The sequence below is a fragment of the Micromys minutus genome (assembly GCF_963924665.1).
Source record: "Micromys minutus genome assembly, chromosome: 4".
In the NCBI taxonomy this organism is placed as follows: Eukaryota; Metazoa; Chordata; class Mammalia; order Rodentia; family Muridae; genus Micromys; species Micromys minutus.
Window position 1 is genome coordinate 39,882,042 of NC_137973.1, and position 23,095 is coordinate 39,905,136.

The following is a 23,095-nucleotide window of genomic DNA, read 5'->3' on the forward strand; positions in this document are numbered from 1 at the left end:
AATAAAAGGTTAAAGGAATGTTGAACAAGGAATGGTGGAGTGCATGACTGGACTGTCAGCAGATTGAAGGATAAAGTCTAAGGACTTCCAATTCAGTCCACTGCGGGCTTCACTCTAAGACCCTGTATTAAAATAACTGTCCATAAGCCCATGATTTGGAGGTAACTACTTAAGACCTTTTCTTATTTGTCTGCTGTATGCTACACTAATACATACTTTACACATGGCCATGAAAACCCCATCAGCATTGCTCATCCACTCTCCAGCAACAACAGAGACTTTTATAGTTTGCTGTACAAAACACTGTGGCTTACAGGACTAGAAACATGATTTAATACACTGTGAAAAACCACAGGATGGAAGGAAGGGATGATGGTTTATCATGTAAAGACAACTCTTTTACAAATATTTGATTTTTTTTTCTAAATAACTTTTCCAGCTTAGGCACTTTTAAAAAAAGTATTCACATTCCCATCTTCTGTATGTCAGCACACAGGGGATACTAACCGATCCTCATGAAGTATTATGACTAAAGGTATAAGGAGTGAAAACTCACCCCAGCAGACATGAAACAAAACAGAGCCAGCTAAGAAGACAATAAAGCAATGACTCTTTGTAGCCATTATCTGAGGCCTAGTATTCCTTACACACACACACACACACACACACACACACACAAGCAGATGGTACTGAGTGGTGACAGGACTCAAGCCTGCACTATTGGTGACAGCAGTCCAAGTCTAAAGCACAATGGGAACAATGGGACAACACATCTTCTAAAACTGCTCCAAATGCAGGCTGGAGTTACAATACTGAATTATAATGCTGATACTCTGTTAAAAAGTGTAACATTCGACTAAAAGACTAATCAGAGGTTACTAAACATTTACTTAAAAGTCAAGGTATGTTTTACTACTGAAGTGGATTATAAGTTTTGGAACTATCAAAAGGCACAGGAACGTTTGAGAAGAATAATCTGAGAGGCCTTAGCACAGTCTCACCATGCTTGCCTGGCAATAGATAGGGCAAGAGGATCTGTCCTCAGCACTGACCAATTTTGAGCTTCTCAAGTCCCAGACTTCTTATCCTAGGAATGTAAAAGAACACACAGATAAAAGCAGATCTAATTACTTTAAGATTCTTCTTCCTACATCACTTATCCACAATTTTCCATAAATTAATGACATTCTTACATTAAACTATGAAAGTTGCATCATTAAAATTCAGACAAACAGCTATATAAAAATGATACTTGAATTTACATGTGAAATACTTCCTGAAGAATGAAAACTTCATATCAAAAAGCTATATACCATTATTAAACCATAGGAGTAAAGTGAAAAAAAATTAGAATACAATAGCCTACACTAACAAAGTTGGCTTCTTAAAAAAAATTACAAGCAAATATAAGGTTTTTTGTTTTGCTTTCTGAGACAGACCTGTGTACTGTGTACCCAGCACTCGCTATGTGGACTAGACTCGTCTCCAACTCACAGAAATCCATCTCTACAGCCACCCTATGCAAAACCGCTGGGATTGAAGGCATGCACCACCACATGTCTAGGAAGATGATTTTTTTAACTACAAATACTAGGATCTAAAGGGCAGATTAGAAATAAACTCACTAATTACTTCATTAACATCCATTAAACATTAGTTTAGCAAAAAAAATTGACAACATCAAGCAAACTATTATATAAACTTATCTTTTAAAAACCTATCAAATTATGTTTGTTAGTCTTGGGCAAAATAAATAAATAAATTTAAATATTTTATTTCTTTTAAAAACAAACTTTCCCATTCTGTGTAGGCTTACTGTATTCCCCGGGTGATGGTACACCCAGAAGGTTTGAACATTAGCATTGCTACAGACGATGGCAGATGCACCATCATCTCTCTGAAGGTGAGCTATACCAGCACGTACAGCACACGTACCACCCTCAACACTCACCTACCTCCTCATGGCCAGCATTTCATCATTCTCATTTCTGCCTTGTGAAAATCAGTGATTTACCTCCATTTAGAAAAGCAGCTCTCTCACATGCTAAGTATTCTCCTGCAGTAAATCCTCCATTGATATCCCTTCACTGCTCCACTTTCCTCTAGCAACTTACATTCATTTCTAGATGGGCATCCATTCCTTAAGATTGAAAATCATGACAAACTTCATTTTTTTATGCAATGTTGGGTTGATGTCCTTCCCTGGGAGGCCTGCTCTTTTCTGAATGAGCAGTGGATCTGAAGGTAGGTGAGAGGCGAGGATGTGGAGAAGAAGAAAGAGAAACTTCGGTAGAGATGCATTATATGAGAGAAGAATATATAAAAAAATAAAAAGATATCTGATCTTCACTGCCCTGAGTTTTAAAGAGCATTTTATTATACGTAATTTAAGTCTCAGCGAACGGGGAGGGGTGGTAACAGGGAAAAAAAAAGCTGAAGCATCTTTCTTCTTCTTTCATATATTTTATAATATGTATGAGTGTTTAGTCTGAATGTACCACATGCATGCAGTTCACTCAAAGGTCAGAAGAGGGCATCAGATCTCTTGAAACTGAAATAACAGCTGGTTGAGAGGCACATATACATGCTGGGAATAGAACCCAGGTCTTCTGGAAGAGCAGCAATGCTTTTAATAGCTGAGCCACCTCTCCGGTCTGATTTAGACATTTCTGAAGAAGCTTTCTATACTTACCTAAGAGAAAAATGGTATAGTTTAGTAAAGAACAAACAATTGGTACAGAGACAGTTCCTTGTAACTTAGTCCTTCATTCATGTTTTTAAGCAGAACATATGCAATTGTTGAGCATCTATTTTTCTGCCTTATGCTACTCTTCTGGGAAGCTTGGTATTTTAGCATAGTAATACTTAGAGCTGTGTAAATTTTCATAAACCACACAATTACCTTTATTTTAATCATTTACAAGAACTGGACAATAACAGTGCCCTGACTGGTTGATTTGTTTTGTTTTGTTTTTTGACTTGACACTCGCTAGTTATCTGTAAAGAGAAACCTTAACTGAGAACACAGCTCCATCCAGACTCCCTATAGACAATTCTGTAGGACAGTTTCTTAATTAATGATGGATGTAGGTGGGTCCAGCCTACAGGGGGGCTGTGCTATCCAGGAGCAAGTCAGTAAGCAGTGCTCCTCAGTGACTTCAGTTCTGGCTTCAGGTCCTACCCTGACTTCCCTCGGTGATGAAGTGTGAGCTGAGAGATGTAAGCTGAAATAAACACTTTCCTCTCCAAATCAATGTTGGTCATGGACTCTCTCACAGTAATACGAAGCTAAGACAGAAATTGCTATCAGATCACTGAGTACTGCTGTGGTAGACATAATCATGTATTTTTGGGAGGACTGCAAAAAGAATTCAGAACTTTTGAGTTAGAAAAGCCAATGAGTGTTCAAAACTTGGTGAACTGTTCATCTGGAGGATAATGCTAAGAGCAAAGCAGATGATGGAAGCCTGACTTGACATTTCAAAGGGAAGAAATATGCTACTGGGGCCATGTGTATGGTATTGTACGTTAAAAATGTAAATGGGACTGGTCCTCACTTGGGCCTTCCTTCTTATTTAACTTCTTAGGGTGTGTGAGATGCATCCTGGCTATTTTGTACTTTTTGGCTAATATCCACTTATTAGTGAATACATAACCATGCACGTCATTTTGGGCCTGGGTTAACTCACTCAGGATATTTTCTAGTACCATTTATCCTGCAAATTTCATGATGTCCTTGTTTATAAAAAGCTGAATAGTATTCCATTGTATAAATGAACCACATTTTCTTATTCTTCAGTTGGGAGACATCTGGGTTGCTTCCAGATTCTGGCCATTATGAATAAGGCTGCTATGAGCACATGTCCTTGTGGTACGGTGGAACATCTTTTGGGTATATGCCCAGGAACGGTATAGCTGGGTGTTTAGGTAGAAACCATTTTCTGAGGAACTGTCAGGAACCACTGATACAACAGTGGTTGTACCAGTTTGCAATCCAACCAGCCATGAAGGAGTGTTTGTTCTCCTTTCTCCACGTCCATGTGTTGTCTGTCCCTTGAGGTTTTGTTTGTTTGTTTGCTTGTTTGTTTTGTTTTGACATTTATCTATGTTATATTTGTGAGAACACTGTCACTGTCTTCAGACACACCAGAAGAGGGCATCAGATCACATTACAGATGGTTGTGACCCGCCATGTGGTTGCTGGGAATTGAATTCAGGACCTCTGGAAGAGCAGTCAGTACTCTTACTCATTCTGATTGGTGTAAGGTAGAATCTCAGGGTCATTTTGATTTGCATTTCCCTGATGACTAAGGATGCTGAATTTCTTTAAGTACTTCTCAGCCATTCAAAATTCCTCTGTTGAGAATCCTCTGTTTAGCTCTGTATCCCATTTTTTTAGTTGGGTTATTTGGGTTTTTTTTTTTTTTTGGACTCTAACTTCTTGAGTTCTTTATTTATTTTGAGTACTTAGCTGAAATGCCCAACAGTGGAGATATATGGAACCTGAAGAAACCACCTCCAGTAGTTAGACACAGCCCCCAGTGGAGGGATGGGGACACCAAACCACCTTCAAATTTTCTGACCCAAAATTGTTTCTAAAAGAAATTCAGGGACAAAAATGGAACAGAGACTGAACAAATGGCTAAGCAGTGACCAGTCCAAGTTAAGATCCATCCCATGGGCAAGCTCCAAATCCTGACAGTATTACTGATGCTACATTGTGCTTGCAGACAGGAGCCTAGCATGGCTGTCTTCTGAGAGTCTCTACCAAGCAGCTGACTGAGACAGATGTAGCTACTCCCACCCAAGCATTGGACTGAGGTCGGAGATCCTTATGGAAGAGTTAGGGAAAAGATTAAAGGAACTGAACAGGAAGACCAACACTGTCAACTAACCTGGACCCCTGGGAGCTCCCAGAGACTAAACCTAATAATAGTCTGAACCAACTCCATCCCCCACTACCCATATATAGCCTTTTCTGGCTTCAGTGGGAGAGAATGTACTGAATTCTGTAGAGACCTGATGCCTCAGGGAGGGGGTAGGTAATCTGGGGCGGGACCCTCTCTGAGGTGAGGGGAATGGGGAAAGACCTCTGCAAAGGGGGCTGGGAGGGGGACAGATTTTGAAATGTAAATAAATAAAAGAATTAAAAAAAAAAAAGAATCTTTAATCTCATAGAGTAGTAATGGTGTTCACCTTTAATGCCAGGCAGAGGCAGGTGGATCTCTGTGAGTATGGAGTGCATGCCTGGCCATGTGCAGTCCAGGGTTTTAACTCCCAGCATCTTTAAGGTTTCATTTCTGAATTTAGACATTATTTGGAGAAAAAACATTAAGAAAGAAAGGAAAACTGTTTTAAAATATAAACATCTTAAAACTAAAAAGAATTGTTTGGTTTTCAACTGTATAATACTTAGCATTTAATTCACAGTTCATATGAATTTATATTCAGATAGATTGATATCAAAAGTCAGATCAACCTTGCATACTGATTTTTCAGTCAAGTGGAAGTACTAGAGTCAAGTACTCAAATGACTAAAACGAGATCCAAAATAAAGAGACAGAGAAAAACTGAAAAAAGAAGGCTGATAATACTTAAATACTTCTAAAGATCTATTTCCCTGTGCTGGAGTTGCTCTCTCTCTCACTGCCTTCCACTTCTGAGCTGTTGTATCCCTCCTCTGCTCATTTGACTGATGCTTCCCAAGTCTAGTAGCATTAACAAGGAATTAAAAATGGAGTGGGTTGAGTTGAGAGAGGTCTCAGCAGTTAAGAGCCCAGACTGTTCTTCCATAGATGTGCGTTCGAGTCCCAGGACCCACATGGCAACTTAAAACTATATATAATTCCAGTTCTAAAGGATCTCATTCCCTCTTCTGACACAGACACAAAGACTAAACACCCATACATATAAAATAATAATTAAAAAAATTAACCCATGAAAAATAATTTTACCTTATAGTGAACACTTTTACAATATCTCCAGAATACAAAGTATAAAACTGAAATTCTCTATTAACTAAGTAAACTAAACACTTCACAACACTAAAGAAAATTAAATTTCTGCACAAGTTGAACATTTTAGAAAAACAAAAATATTACTATCTGGCTGGCCTAGAACTAGCTATTTAGACCAAGCTAGCCTTAAATTCATAGAGATCAGCCTGCCTCTACCTCCCATGTGCCTGGCTTAAAAGTGTGAGCCACTACACCCAGGGAAGTTTTTTTTATGGGTATGAGTGTTCTGCCCACAAAATATAAGTGTACTACATGCTGCAGTACCTACAGAAACCAGAACAGGGTACTGTGTCCCTTGCAACTAGAGCATCTCTGCAGCTTCCATTTCAGTGTGTTTATCAAGTAATAGTCCTCACATTAAAACTTCTTCTATCCAGAATCAGGTCTTCCCTTCATAGCCTTACTTCTTCCACATTTCCAACTACCATACTAAAGTCTATACCTCTGTTAAATTAATATCCCTCCTCCATCTTCTGAACTTCCTGACTTCACATGCCATTCCTGACACAGAGTGTGTACCATTCTCTCTCTCTCTCTCTCTCTCTCTCTCTCTCTCTCTCTCTCTCTCTCTCTCTCTCTCTCTCTCTCTCTCTCTCTCTCCTTAAGTACTGTATACTATAGTCCATCTGTATCTCTATTAGTTCATGTAAACAACGTCACAAAAGTGAGGTACCTTCCCCTTCTGAAACTGGCCAAAAATAATCAACAAATTAGCTGTTTTTTTAATTAAATGCCTATTATAAGACAAGCAGTCTTACCCATTATTTCAAACCTTTTCAACAAACGTATGAAACGTAGGTAGTACTATTAATACGATCCTTTAAAAATAAAAAGCCAAGGTTTAGAAATAACAAATCATCAAGTTAGTAGCACAGACTCCAAAAGTGGTGAACCAAGGTTCTAGACCAGGCTTGCCTAATTCCAGAGCCATTAGTAAACAGTTTATGAAGTCAGAACAATATGTCTGTCTGTCTGTCTATCTGTCCCTCCCTCGATCTCTCCCACCATCCCTCTCTGCCCCCACAGAGAAATTTTCTTTCTTTTTGGAAGAAAAAAAATGTTCTCATATTCATCATTTTAGAAAAACTCTCAAAAACAAAAACAAAACAAAAAAAGTGAACAGTACTCAGATTGCTTCTCCATTGCCTATTTTGTCACAGATCACTTTCATCTTCAAAAAAGAAACTGTAAATTTCCACTCTTACAAATTCATAGTGTTTCACATTCTTAATAATATGAAGTCGGAGGTATAACCATGAAGACTTTAACATGGATCTACCCCACTGGCAAAAACTGTAAAAACTAACCTGCTCAATGCCACCAAAGGTGCAGCAAGGGCAACTACCCTTTGAGCCTGAGACCCATTTCTGGGAATCTAGCCTAAAGCAATGGGAGGAAAGAAGGAAAAGACAAAAACAAATGCAATCAATGATAAATGTACAAAAATGTCTCTCCATTGTTTAAAATAGTATAATAAATAGTCAACCTTAAAACCCTAAACCAAGGGACCAACAACATCCCATAAAGACAGGGAAAGTAATAATTAAATAGTATAAGGCACAAATCTAACATACGTACATACATTCATTCATACATACATACATATATACATACATACATACATACATCTGTACATACAAAGGAAAAACTGGAAAAATCCATACTGAAAGATTGCTGTGGTTTGCTCTGTGTAATGGGACCATCAAAAATGTTATATTTCTCCTTTACCCTCATGTTCTTTTTAAGACTTACCACAATGTAATATTGATCTCTCTGCCTCTCTGTCTTGTGGTGGGAGAGTGTGGGGGGAGTGTGAGAGGAGGTGTCAGATTAGTTGGAATAGGAACAACATTTCTCAAGGCAAAAAAAACAAAAACAAAACCCATCAGTCTTGTTTTGTTGCCAGGTTCTATTATGCCCCTGGTTACTTTTAGATTGTATGAAGAATGTTATGTGAAACCCCATAGTACTTCTGATGCTACACAAGGCCTGTCATTAATGTCATACGTAGTCCAATGACTGAACAGGTTTGTTAATGAAAATATACAATAACTTTTACATTTGAACAAAAGAACAGTTTCAAACACATCCAATACATTTGTGCTAGATTATAAACTTCATAAAATTTCAAAATTAGTACTAAACGTAAAGTTCTACAGGACTTAACATAGAATCTGCTGACTTAATATTGCATTATAGCACCAACCTATCTGGAACAGAACGATTTTATTTATAAGTGAATTGGAATGTATCACTGAAAGTACAGTGAATGAATGTGCTCTCCAGTCAAGAGGTCTGGCAGTCTACAATAAGAGATCCCCTATACTCACTTGTGGCTGCATCAACACCATCAGGGTTGTGTGTCCAACAGCTGTACCTAGTTCTTTATATCTCTGTAGTTCTGCCTCTAAAAGCTAAACCACAATCTTATCCTGAGCAAAAAAAAATTTCACATGCACAGTGAGTGGGTATAAAACAGCACTAGGGAAAAAAAAAAAAAACATGAATAAGGGGCTGGAGAATAGTTCAGTGTTTAACAATGTTACGCTTCCAGAGGACCCAGGTTCAATGCCTAGTACCCACATGGTAGCTCACAACCAGGTATAACTCCAGTCCTGTGGATCAGACATGTTCTTCTGGCCTCCTTTGAAACCAGGCATACATGTGATGTACAAACATACACTAAGGCAAAGTACACATATACATTTAAAAAATTAAAGGCCATAAGTAAGCAGCACGCTTGATATATACTTTTGAGTTCAAAGTGAGGCCCTTTAAGTTGTTAATTAATTCAAAGGGATTTTTTTATTAATTATTTGTACTTTAATATTCTTAGGAAATATAACTAAATTGCATTATGTCCCAAAACCAAACATATGATTTATATGCTTCATTTTAAGCTTTGTTCACCCTATCAATATGAACTAAATACACTTAAAAAACTTGCAAAAATTATAGTGACTTCCAAAAAGATTCTTTCAGATTAATCTACAGAAAATCGATATGGCCTAAGTAAGTTAAATACTCTTTTAAAAAGTTATTCACTTATATAATAACTACAATTTATTTCATAAAACAGTTAATTTCCCAAGTGTACATCAGGTACTTCTGAAAATAATACTAAAAGGACTATTTTTATTCCTCTTATGAAAGTGCAGTTTCTTATTTCAGTTTTACTTTAATAATCACACAACTTCCCTTTTTATATTGGTGCATGTGTGAGCGCACATTGCATCCCTCACTCTGAAAGGCCTATTTTCAAAAAGAAATGAGAGCATGGCACAGTTCTCTGCTGAACTGCTTTGCTGATCAGAACATAATAATTAATAAAGTTAACTTTATATGTTACTTATCAAGATCATTTAACTTTGAAACAAATTAACCAGTCATCTCAAAACCAAGATCACTCACTGAATAATCATAGCCACTAACACAAAAACTCAAAATGTAAATTAAGTATACAAAATACTAAAAGGCACATAAAATTATTGCCTATGATATGTATACACACAGGCATACACAAAATTCTTCCACTTCCTCTCATCAACATATAAAAGCTTAACTATTACAAGATAGAAATCTACATTAAATAATATAGTAATTTTTATTACAACATTGAAATGAGCATGAAATTCTTGAACTATGCTGTAACTTTTCGTAAGTAATTAGCATAATTTGAAAAAGAACATTAAGGGAAAATAAGTTTATGTTCACAATTTAAAATATGCCAAAATAATAAGATATAAATGCTTTGTAAAAGTTATCGCTATTGACTGTCTGAAATGAGAGCTGTTTGAAGCCAAGACCCTTGAATGCTGAGCTCTGTGAACACTCCCTGGACCTCTAGCAAATGCTATACAGGTGCTTTCTGGGAATTCAGCTGTCCTCTCTCCCTTTAGAGATGGCACAGTTTTGGCTCAGACCAAGTCAAGCCATCTAGATCCCAGAACCAGAAATGCTGAACAAAGCCTTAGTGGTATAATTTTCTATGAAAACAAACTTGTATCATTCTCCTCTGAAAACTAAATAAAATATCAAAGATTCAAAGCTGACCTTGCATAATACAATTAACAGTCTATTTTCTGAATAGCAGGCACTACAACAATTTAAAATTCAACTGTTCTTAACTAAGGACTACTTGATGTAATTTACTGTCAAACATATAAGATTCTAAAAACATCATACAAAACATAAACAAATTATAAAGGCCAATAAAAAAAAAAACTCCTTAAAGAAAAAGTAACTGCCAGAATGAACAACTAGAAACTTATTTTATATAAGACCATCAACCACCCACAAAATTCACAGTAACAGAAAACACTGGCAAGACTCAGTTATTTCACTATTAGATTATAAAACACAGAAAACTGTAAAAGTTCCCTGAGAGCAAAGGTCCTCTAATTCATCCCTATATTCCCAACAATTAGCACTCTGTGGTTAAATGCTGAAAAGCAGAGGTGAGATAAATTTAACCTGTCTAAAAAAATCTCATTTGATGACCAAAACAACTGTTGATAACACCCAATGAAAACTAAATTTCCAGGAAACCTGTGCTCAAAAAAACAAACAAACAAAAAAAAGGGCTGTTAAAACAAGACGACCAATTATTTAAGTCTATTCATATAGTGATCCACAGGAAATATTTCAAAAGAAAAATATGTTGCCTAGACTACTGTGAAATGTCACTGTTATTTTAATGGGGAGGCAAAGATACCTACATGCCCACCAGAAAGAAGATGGACTATTTTAGCATGGCTGAAAGGTTAGAAAAGACAGGGCAGGATGTAACTTGGTTATGGGCATTTGCCTAGTAAGTACAAGGACCTGAGTCCAATCCCAAGAACATTAAAAAAAGAAAACAAACAAAATTCCTACATTCTATTCTTGAGTTGACTTCCATTCAATAGTCAGAAAGATGTTAATAAACTTAGGTCAAATAAGGCCTCTCCTCTCCTCTAAGGGTTTGCCCATCGCATTCAAAGTAAAACCCAAACGTCCTATTATTGTTGAGTATAAGGGCTCCAGTTACTTTCTCTCCCTGCTTACAGTTCTTACACCACACTGCCCTCCTAGCTGGTTTCAAAAGGGTCACATATACTCTAGGGTCTTTGCCCTAGAAGGCCGCTCTTCCTGTGATCTTTCTGCACGCCAGGAAGCACACATCTCACTTCCTTCATGCCTCCGCTCCAGTCTCAGGTCTTCCCTGCCAGTGTTTTTCTCTAACCCCTCAGCAGTCCTCACTCTTCCACACAGCTCTACACCTTGACACCCGACATTTACTTGGTTATGGTCTGTCCATCCTGATGAAGGGATGACAGCACAAACTTTTTTCTTATCCACACAGTAATTTTCAATTAAGTACTTACTGAATATTGAATATTTTCACAATTAACTACATGAAGACCACATATATGAACAAGCTTGAAAGAGAAAAAAAGAAATTATTTGATTTTTCAAATGCTCATATGCTAAAACATAGAATACCTAAATAAAAGCCTGACTAGTCAAGATTATGTGTTTAGGGGGCCAAAAGTTACTAGGGAGTACTGGTTTTAAAATGGCTACTGTTAGAGCTGGGGAGACAGCTAAGTGGCAAAGTACTTGCCAACCACACTTGAGGCTCTGGGTAAGATCCCAAACACTACAAACAAGACTGCTAAAAGTTACCTACCATGCATGAAGCTGGGTTTCATCCCCAGTACCACATAAACCAGGCAGGGAAGCATACACTTACCCAAGCACCCTGGAGGTAGAGGCAGAGAATTAGTAGTTCAAGGACCTCCTCAGTTACACCACTGAGCTACATGAGATTTTGGGGGTAGGGGGTGGAGATCCCCATAAAACTGCAATCAATTTTAAACTTTGTCCCAAAATCCCCTGAATTTAAGGTGAAGACACAATTACACACCTGAGGCCACAAAAAATGTTCTCTTTTGAAAAGTTTTAATATGAAACTGAATCCTATCGGGACCTCAGTTCACTTTTAAGATGAGTGTTTATGGGTGGCTTTAGAGGAGTCCAGAAGCCGAATACAAAATTCTGTGCATAAATGCCCGTTTTGTTTCTCTTGGGCAAAGGAAGAGTCCATACATTTCACCATATTCTAGAAATAGTTAAGAATGACATTTTTATAATGGAAGTGAAATGCAACATTTAATTAACATGAAGGTTCCTCTCAAAAAGATATGAGCTGTGTAAACAGACCACTCGACTCATTCAACAAATGCTGGGACAGGTATAAGCCTTGCTAATGAACACAATCATAACAGAACCTGAAGTAGCAAGGAACTAAACTAAACAAGATTCACTGAAGCATCATACTAAGAAAAAATATCTGAAAACGTAAATTTTGAAACAAAGTGTTACAGGAAAGCATAAAGACAGGAAGGAGTCTGGGACCTAATCTAGTACTTATTATATCAAAGTGTTACAGAAATCAATTACATCAAAAGAAAAAGAAAGTACTCATGGGCATATATCTACCTCCACACACTCTGACAGGAAACTCAAAGAAAGTTTCCAAATCCTGTTTCCAGCACCTTCTCTTACAACCGCCTTCTTTTGAATGCTACCTACCCCGGTTAATTCTGCGAGTAGACACTTTGACTCTAATAAAAAACAGTATCTTCAGCCACCCAAGACGCAGAAAACAGTAGCAGGTACCTGTAAGCTTGGCCCAATAACCTCCAGCCCTTTTATTCCATTTCTCACACAGTACTTCCTTCAAACCCAGCGACAAAATGATTTTCCCTTCCCAACGGCAATATACTCACAGTTTCTGAACGGTTAGCTCTTTTCCCAATGGATGAGAGGTCCTAAACTCTAGTTTTCTATCCTGTGAGGAAATCTCAGATGGCGGGGGGGGGGGGGGGGGGGGGCGGGCGCGGGGGACACAACTGTCCTTCCTTGCTCCTCTCCTTACAACAGCAAATTACACAACTCGGCAGAAGACACTTGTCCTTAACTTTCTGAGTAAGGAGACAAGCCACAAGCCCACCACCCCGACACTCCTCACACGCCCTCCGTGGAAGGAAGACAAGAGTCATACCGTGGCCTCTCCCCTGACAAAATTCAGGGGAAGCAGCAGAGATCAGAGTCGAGAGCAACGCAGCAAAGGCGAACACATGGCAAGCCGCAGAAGACAGAGGGCAGGGAGGGCGGGAACCGGGCTGGCGGCGGAGTGGGACGCCAAGGTGTCAGTGCTCCGCGGCCAGGGCAAAGGCCGCGCGGAGGGCACCGCACCTCCCTGCCTACCGGGAGGACAGCGGAGCGGGCGCGGACACGCGTCCCATCTCGCGGCCCGCCCCTTGCGGCCGGTCCCGCAGGCCCTGCCGGGCGGCCTCGGTCCGCGGGCGTGGCTGGCTCCGGCCTCCAGCCGCGGCCCCTCCCGCCCGCCAGGCCCCCGGCCGCCGCCCGGGACTCACGGACCGCTAAGAAGCAGCCACCGAGGTGCGGCCAGCCCGCGCCCCTCACTCGCACCCCGTACTCACCCCGCGGCCCGGCGCCTCCTCCACCTCCTCCTCCTCCCTCCTCTCGGCCGCGGCTCGGGCTCGGGCTCAGCACGGCGGCGGCAGTAGCAGCGGCCTCGGGAGCGGCGGCGGCGGCGCCTCCGGAACGCGCACGCACGCAGCACGCAGGCCCCGCCCCCGCCCCGGGCTCCGCCTTCCCGGCCGTGTCCGGAACGTTTAAGGGAGCAGTGCTTCAAAGGGTCAGGAGGAATAGTGTGCAGGCAGGAACTGGGGCTTTGCCTTAGAGAAGGTGGCTAAGGCCAACATTGAAATGAGGAAGGACAAAAAATATATATATTAAGAAAGAATTTTAAGGAGATGCAATCATGGGACAGTTATTAGTTGAGTATCTAATAGGTGTTCGATGCTGTTCTAGGCATATATAGGGAAAGTCACTTTCTAGAGTTTTCATCCTAGCAACCTAGGAGAGGAACGCAAACAATAAATAAGTAACAAAACTCGCAGGTCACCAGGAAGGGCTTTGCACGCCTTTGTTCAGGCTATGAAAAAACAAGCCTAGCCAACAGAGGCTGAATGAGAAGAACAATCCTGGGCTGAGAGAAAAATCAGCCACAAAGCCAGGGGTGGGATATGTCTGCCATATCTCAGGAATGGCAAAAGGAAGAGAAAGGATAGATGAGCAGGGTCTATGGCCATAGAGCAGAGTAGTGAGGCGCCAAGATCTGGACAAATGGCCAGACCCTGCGGAGCCTGTGGGCCATTGTATGGCAAACAGGAAGCCCTAAGGAGAGGGCGGGCCCAGAAATAACCATATCTAGTTCATGCTTTTAAAGGTTAACATCAGGCAGGGTGTGGTGGCTTACTCCTGTAATCCCAGCATTTTGAAAACAACAGCAGGAGAATTGCCACACAAGTTTGGGGTTAGCCTGGACTACACAATGAGTTTCAGGCCCATCAGAAGCTGGAGTGAGTCTTGCTGTGTGTGAAAAATATCCAATTGAAGCATGAATGTCCCAGGGCAAGTCTGGTAGGCGGCTGGCTGTTCATGTCCAGTTGGCCAAGAGTGGCAGCAGCATGCCAGATAAGAAATGGTTGTTTTATTTTAAGTTCTGTTTATTTTAGCTTTATTACATATGTTTTAATAGAGTTGCACTTGAGAAGGCAGAGGGTAGAACAAAACAATTAGGAATGTTCTTAGGTTGGGGGACTGCTGGCTGGTATTATTTAATGAGAGGGTAGATAGAGCAAGGGCAAAGCTGGGAGCGAAGAAATGGTGAATTCTAGTTTAGGGGGATGCTGGAGAAAGCTCCGTGGAGATTGGGCATTTGTTTCCCTTGCAGAAGATCCTGGCTGGGTTCCCTACACCTATATAGCAGCTAACAACAGGCTGTAACTCTAATTCTCGGGGATCTGAGGCTCTCTTCTGGCCTCCACGAGTACTGCATGCGTGTGTTACACACACATACACACACACACACATTCATTCAGTCAAAACACCCCCTATACATAGAATAAAAGTAAATCTTTTCAAAACAAAACTTCTATTTGCCTGTTTTCCAGTCAAGTAGAGGTATTGAATAAACAGTACGAGGTATGAGTCTGGAGATAGAAATTTGAGATTCATAAGGATGTAGATGATTTAACCCCGGGTCAACATAAACTTTTAGGGGTGGGGAGTAGCTGGAAAGAGGACCAAGAGAAGTGGAGGTTAAAGATAAGCAGTGTTGGGTATCAGGTTAGAGAGACACCTTGGAAGGAAGTTGTTAGGGAGTTGCTTTCGGAAAGGGAGTGACAGTCCCCCTGCCTACTGATGAAATAGCTAAGCCAATTGAGTCTCAAGCTCTGCCTCACCCCCACCCCACAGTCCCTTCCCCGCCACCCTGATTGGGTCATGCTAGACAAACTCTGCCACTGATTGGTTCATGCTAGACAAACTCTGCCACTGATTGGTTCATGCTAGACAAACTCTGCCACTGATTGGGTCATGCTAGACAAACTCTGCCACTGATTGGGTCATGCTAGACAAACTCTGCCACTGATTGGTTCATGCTAGACAAACTCTTCCACTGATGCCACTGATTGGTTCATGCTAGACAAACTCTGCCGCTGAGATGCTTCCCCAGTCAAGACTTGGGAACTTAACCATTGATAAAGATTGCTGAGAAGCTTAATGAAAAACCCTTTCAGTCATCATATGGAGAAGGGTCTGGTTAGGGGGTGTTGAGGTAATGAGGGCAGGTGAGGAAGGTAGAGTAAGGAGCTGGCTGAGCCTAGCAACAGAGAAACGGGTAGTAGTGGGAAGGCTGTGGGGATCCAGGGACAGTGTTTTAAAGCCGGGTTATTTCCTTGTGGCATTAGAGTGAAAAATAAAGTTACCAAGCAGAGACAAGAGGAGACACCTAGAGAAACTACAGGAACTAAGAAGCAATGAGTCCCAGCTGAAGCAGCTGGTCTTGAATAGGAGCAAGGGACAGAGCAGTCACAGACTGTTTTGTAGCAAAGGCACAGACCCAAGAGCTGGGAGGTGTGTGTTTGAGGTGGGCATAGTCCCCTGCAGAGCAGAGGAGATGAGTGAAAGCTGAAGTCTAGTCTTTATTTTGGTCACCAGGCTGAGTACCCAGTAAGACAATCTCAGCCTTGAGGACAGGGCACTTTTCTAACTGTTCTCTCTTGAAGTGGTGCCTTTTGTCAGTTTTCCATCTCCCCAACCCCTGCCTCCGCACCACACACACATGCACGCACCCATGTGCCCATGCGTCCACGCCTTGCTTTTTCCTTGTGTATATCTTTTTCCAGTTTATACTAAGTGTTGTTGGTGTTGCCTGTGGACGGACGGATGAGATCAGATCTGTGTGCTTTCTTTTTAGCCTCTAAACATGGCGGTCATATATCTACACTGAGATCACCCAGCAAGGTGCCCTCCATTGCTTCGTGTTTTGCTGATGAAAGTTAATTCGAGAGAGGTGAGGGGTGGGTTATGGAGTGGCTGATAGGCTCTGGAACTTGACTTGTGAAAGAAAGGAGGCCAACTAAAAAGCACTGGCACCCGTGGGAAGGGATATTTTCAGAGGAAGCAATCAAATGACAGAGGTCGAGGGGACTTTCCAAGGATCAAGCAGATGCAAGTGAGGCAATCAGAGGAAAGGAAGTGTGTGGCATCTGTGAAGACACGAGGGTTCAGACTGGCCCAGAGGAGCTCCAGAAAGAGTACACAGTCCTTGGGGCGCTAGCCTTGTCAGAGTGTGTGTAAGACACTGATCGGGTAGGGCTGAGGAGTGGATGTCACACTCAAACCATCTGGAGCGCCACAGTCTGGGAAGAAAGTGAGCAGAGGCAGGAATAAGCCAGTTAGATGCCACTGGGCCCCTGTGCAAAGCTTTGGGAGACCCCTGGACACTTTGCCTTCCTTACACTATGAATTCATAATCATTCACGGAAGCACCTGTGTCCCTAGAGTTTGATAGATGTGAAGTGTCTGTTAGGTCCTCTTGTTTTCCCATCTGCAACGCACACCATCACCTTTCTCTTGGTGTCCTTTAGTCCCTTGTCCCTATCTCTCTGCTGGCTGCCCTCAGTGCAATCTGCACTGTCCAACAGAATATTCTGCTGAAATGAAAATATCGCTACTATTTTCACTTATTGTTGGCTGTTTTGTTTTGTTTAGAGACAAGGACTTGTCTTACAGCTCTGGCGGGCTTGGTAGTCATTGTAGCCCCAAATTTAGGGTAGACCACCTGCCTCACCGTCCCAAACTCCAGGGTTACTCCCAAGGCTTGGGTCTTCACTCCCCAAGAACTCCATTGGTCTCTCTCTCTGCATAACCCACAGGTGGCTATTAAATACATAAAATGTGACCATGTACTGAGGGGCTGTATTTTAAATCTGATTTAAATTTAATTAGATTTCTATTTAGATAGTTGCATATGGCTAGAGACTTCTATATTGCTCAGCACAGGAATAGATACTTCCTATCCTGTAGCTCTCCCATCTGCCAGCTCTCTCTAGCTCTGTCACCCTCACCCGTGATGGGTTATTGATCACCTCTAGTCTAGACTCTTGCTATACGAACTTTCCTCTTGGTCTCATGCTCAATTATTTTTCTTTCAATCTGTCTTGTTTTCTGGCAGAAATATCTTCCTAAGCAATGATTAAATCCTGACCCCCCCCCCCAACCTATTTTAGAATTTTCATTAGCTCAACACCAAATTAAGCATGAACTGCTCAGTCTAATACTTGGCCAGTCACATATCTCCAGCCCCCCACCCACCCAAACACACACACCTTACTAGTACATGTGTTGTGAACTGTTTGCTACAATTCCTCCTAGCCTTTCATCCCTGCTGGTTACAGGTGCCTTTCATCCCTTATCCCAGCTCCAAATCAGTCTCATTCTGCAGTTCCTACCCGGAGACCTTTTCTTTCCTTAGAAGTCCCACATTTCTTGTTTGTGTCTCACCTATGGCCTATGTAGCTGCCTTGGAATATATTTTACATTTTCTTTTTCTTTTTTTTTTTTGCTTGCTACTAAATAGCACACCTTTCAGTGAAGTAGTACTCACTGCAGTGTGAGCTTTGCACCTTGTAGAATTTGGCAGTGTGAAATTATTTCTTTTCATGTCATGGCTGGCTAAGAAGGTCTTCCAAATGCTCCCCAAACTTAGCATATATTCACAGTGCAGTTACAGTTTGGAATCCTAGAGAGCATGATTGTGCTGAGACCTGACTGGACAAACAAAGCTGTGTCTAGGACCAATTTATGGAAAAGGTCTTTGAGAAGTATTGAGGCGGTGCTACAGATCAATAGGAAGAGCTTTCATCTGTTCAGTGTTTACAGGATGTATTTTTATAGCTTGAACTCTCAGAAACACATAACTCAAGAGGAACATTGCATATGTTCAGCACTATCTCATGAACTTTTTCTGGTACTGTGTTAGAGTTTAAACAGTTGAAAAGTAGTACTAGTACTTGACTAAATAAATTGTTCTGGGCTTGATCAACTAATGGCTAGGCATATAGTGGGGAAGTACTATACCACTGATTTACCCCCAGCCCCAGGTTAATATTTTATATGCAAAATGTTCTTTACACATATAGGACATCATACACATTCATTCAACAAACCTAGACTGAGGCATGTTGCTTGCTAGGGACTAATACAAAGATATGATCCCTGTGCTAAAAATGTTTGGTCTGACATCAGTTCAGTGTCTATAACTAATTTAATCCTACCAATAACAATATTAAAAGGTGATAGTAGGTTCACTTTGCAGAGGAGAATTTTTGTTTAGAGGGATTGAGTGAATTGCCAAAATATGCTGAATTAGTTTTTAACAAGGCCCAAAACTTAAGCCATCAAAACCTTGGTTGAGTAAAATTCTAAGTTTCTGAAAGGTGGTAACTTGATCTATTTTGTTCATTTCTATTTTCAACAAATATTCAAGGGGTGAGAGGGATACCTCCTCTGTTTTATGACATTCGTTGCTCTGGACAGAAGCTGGGTTTGATTCTCAGCACCCAAATGGCAGTTCCCAACCATCTGTAACTCCAGCTCTAAGGGATCTGACAGCTTCCTCTGTTCTCCATGGGCACACATGGTATGCATACACACATGCAGGCAAAGCACTCACTCATATAAAATACAATAATCTAATTTTAAAGATTCGAGATCATATATTCATATGTGGAAAAAAAGGAGGCGACTGTAAAGCAGCTAATTCACTGGTCATGAGTCTGTTTTGACTGTGTGATACGGTAATAATCTTACCCATATTAATGTACCTAATGTGTGCTCCGTAGGTTGCTATTCATCCACAAACTGTTTATTATTAGTGAACCTTGATTCATCGTTGTGCAAAAGAACCAGCAAGCGTTTGGAATCTTTCCCAGCCGCGACGCTGCTGTGGTAGTCAAGCAAGTGATCTGTGGGCTTCTGTGGTTGAGCCCGGGCACAAGTCGGTTCAATGCAGCTCAGGTGTTGTCCAACTCATGTGGTGAGTCACAAGTGGTGTGTGCTGTGTACTAGTCACAGCATCTAATTTAATCCTACCCAGGCCATTTGCCACCCACCTGCTCCTCCCCTGGGAGATCGGTTCATGCCTTTGAAGTAAAAGTCAGCAGCAGATTGGATTTTAAGAACTGCTTCTTCACTGCAGACGCTGTAGCTACCGACCTTATGCTATAGAAGCACCGTTGAGCAGTAATTAAGTGTGTGGTTCCTAGAGTGAGTTGGCACAGGTTTCATTGCAGTGCGGGGCCCGTCAGTTACCAGCTGTGTGGCCTTGGGCAAATTGCTTAACCTCACGAGACCTCAGCATTCTTACCTATAATACATACAAGAAAAGTGCAAAATTTCGTAGGGTTTTAGAAAGAACTGAGATGTGCAAAGCACTCTTTTGATTAAAAAAAAAGCTAAGAGAAATAGGTAAATGTTTTGAGACAATGTCTTTCGTGCAGTTCTGGTTGTCCTAGAACTTGCTATGTAGGCCAGGCTGGCCTCGGATACCTGAGTGCTGGAGTTAGTATGTGTTGTCACATTCAACTTAAAACACTGAAGGAAAGATATGAAGTACTGATCACACAAAGTGATACAATGACAAAATGCTACTTTTATCTCATAATATCCATTACCATCGCTATTTTACTTAGATGTCATAAAAACTCATGCTATTTGAAAAAAATAAAAGGATTCTAAAATCTGTACAATCAAGGTAATTTTATAACTCTCCAGGCTTGTATCTAGACAGACTCTTCTCACTTAACCACACTACATTTCACAGAAGTTTTACTGTAAAAACAAAAACAAAACAAAACAAAAAACCCCTGGTAAATAAAAAAAAAAAATCACACACGAAAACTAACCAGACCCAAAGTGTTACAATGAGATGTACAGACTTTGTATCTATATTATTTAAAGATCAGTTACTTCTACAGTCCTCTGTATTTGTTTTAAGTATATATATATATATATATATATATATATATATATATATATATATATTGTGTGTGTATGTGTGTGTGTGTGTGTGTGTGTACATGTGTGTGTATGTGTGTGTGTGATATCTAAGGGCAATGCACTTGGCTTCTAGGTGGCTATTATGAGCAGGTTCTGAAGTGGTGACGTACACCTTTAATCTCAGGCCTGGAGATTAGACAAGAGAAGACGCAGTTCTAAATCATACTCAGCTACAAATGAATCTGCACTTAGTCTGCACAGCATGAAACTCTGTCCCAAAATAGTACAACATACAATGAGCCCTTCAGACGAGCAGCCAGAAGCTTTGTCATGCACACGTTTATGTGAAATAGTTCTAACTAAAACAATCACAGTCTCTGTTTCTCCAGCTGTGTTATCTGGGTGATGTGAAAAGACAGGCAGGTACACCGTGTGTGTTGTATGACAGGTACACACAGGCAAGTCAGAGTCCTTTGTTGGACCGGGGTATAGCTCAATGGTTGTACAAAATTTGTGTTCAGTCCGAAGCACTGAAACATAAATGTTGCTTATTTGGTGGCATATATTTGCCTATTGGTATGTTTTCTACACCAGAGTTTTATATACGTGATCCCTTTCTGCTGAGCTCCAGCCTATCAGGTCATTTGTCTTTCCTCCAGTGAACCTGGTTACCTGCTAGGAGCAGCTACATGAGTTCCAAAAAGGAGTCAAGGACTCTTGCAACAAGCAGGTTAGACAGGGATGTGCACCAGCAGGCAGGATGCAGCTGGCCTCTGCAGAAATAGTCCAGTGTAGGGAGGGGACAGAGTGTGCCAGGAGGAAGCAAAACCTTCCTTATCAGGAGAGACAAGCTTGCACTATCAGGGAACAGTCCGTCACCAGGCCAACCCATCCCCCCATAAATGGAGGGAAAGGGAATCCAGAAGAGTTTGCCTAGCTTCATAGAGACACCTAACATTATTTATTCGGTAGCAGAATTCAAGTACATGAAAACCACAAACAGTCACTCCCAATCTGAGCGGCTTGCTGTAGGTAGAAGGCTGTGGGTAAGGTTCCTAGATTAACAACGGAAAATGTAAGATGCCTGGTTAAATTTCCATTTCTAAGAAACAAATACACTTTAATACAAATGTGTTTCATGCACTATTTAAGATCTTAGAATCCGAAATTCAGTTGTAACTGGATATTTTGTCTGGTAATCTGAAGAGTAGCTAACCATATGGCATCTGGACTATGAGTTCAAATTCTAGGACTTATTAGCTGTGTGACCTTGAACAAATCAGCTAAGTTTTCTGGGCTTCAGTATGTATAAGTTGTGGATAAAATTATCTTACAACATTGCTAATAAGATTAAATAGCAACCATATTAGAAGGGGAACAGATACAGATAAACACCAATGACATCAGTTTCTTTTATAGAAAATATAAATGTTTCAGGAATCAAACCTCGGTTTGTACCCCACATACCTTTACATAACATTTTCAACAAGATGATGTTTTTAAGTTCACTATCAATATCTAGAAGAAATACGCAACCGACATCTGTTAGTACCACCAGGCTTCCTAGTCCTCCCCTTGATATTTAGTGACTGAACTCAGTTTTAAAGGTGTTCTAAGTTTCCAATTTTTCAATGAGAGAATTGGTTAAATATTTGTAAAATATTCCTTAAGTGTTTACTAGATGAAAATCTGAAGCCAGAGGGCTGGGAACATAACTCAGGAGCACAATGCTTGCTTATGAGACCCTAGGTTCCATCCCTAGAAAAGAGAGAGAGGGAAAGAAAGAGAGAGAGGGAGAGAGAAAGACGACAGAGAAAGGTGGGGGGATATTAAAACTCAGGGAAGTACCAGTGACGGCTCTTGGGTGAGATTTATTGCAGTAGGATTTGTACTTTTCAAATAAATAAGAAATACCAACTCAAATAGAATCTTCCAATTCTTGCATATAGAATTCTGTTAACACACACACTCATACTCACACACACACTCACACACACACACTCACACACACTCACTCACATACTCACTCACATACATACACACTCACACACACACACACACTCACACACTCACATACACACTCACACACTCACACACACACACTCACTCACACACATACACACTCACACACACACACGCACACACTCACACACTCATACTCACACATACACTCACACACACACATTCACACATACATATACACACTCACACACACACACACACAATACTGAAATAGCAATAGGTTTAGGCTCTAAAAACCTGTTTTCCTCACTCAGGGTAAGTCACTTGTATGCTTCTGAGTATCTGTTCCAGAGCATATAAGAATAGTTTACCTCAAATGAAATGAAGAGTCTGTCATTTCAGACACTATAGTATTAGCTTTAGAATAGGCACTCAATAAATGCTTGTTACAATCAACCCATTGATTCATTAAAAAGATGATTATATATTGGACCAGCTTTAGAGAAACATTCAAGGAGTTTAGAAGATGGCCTAGTGAGTGACATGCTTACTGTGCAAACATGAGACTCAGAATTTGGTTCACAGCATGCATGGAAAAAGCTTGTCTCAGTGGCCTACACTGGTAATCTAAGGGCTGGGGTTGTGAAGACAGGTAGTTTCCTGGGGCTAGTCAGCTTGGTCTAATCAAGGAGCTC

The 23,095-nt window shown here is 40.8% G+C and overlaps 1 protein-coding gene across 2 annotated transcripts in view; it reads right to left on the minus strand.

Annotated features, from left to right (window-relative positions):
- Positions 1 to 13,625, minus strand: part of RAP1A (RAP1A, member of RAS oncogene family) — a 75,503-nt gene extending 61,878 nt beyond the window's left edge. The window contains exon 1 of one of the 2 annotated variants that reach the window (XM_080915811.1): positions 13,508 to 13,625. The gene's annotated coding sequence lies outside the window, so the exon portion shown is untranslated. Of the gene's footprint in view, positions 1 to 1,001; positions 1,020 to 13,507 lie in introns of those variants that run through there. The other variant, XM_080915812.1, reaches the window with a different exon arrangement.
- Positions 13,626 to 23,095: the final 9,470 nt, after the last annotated feature.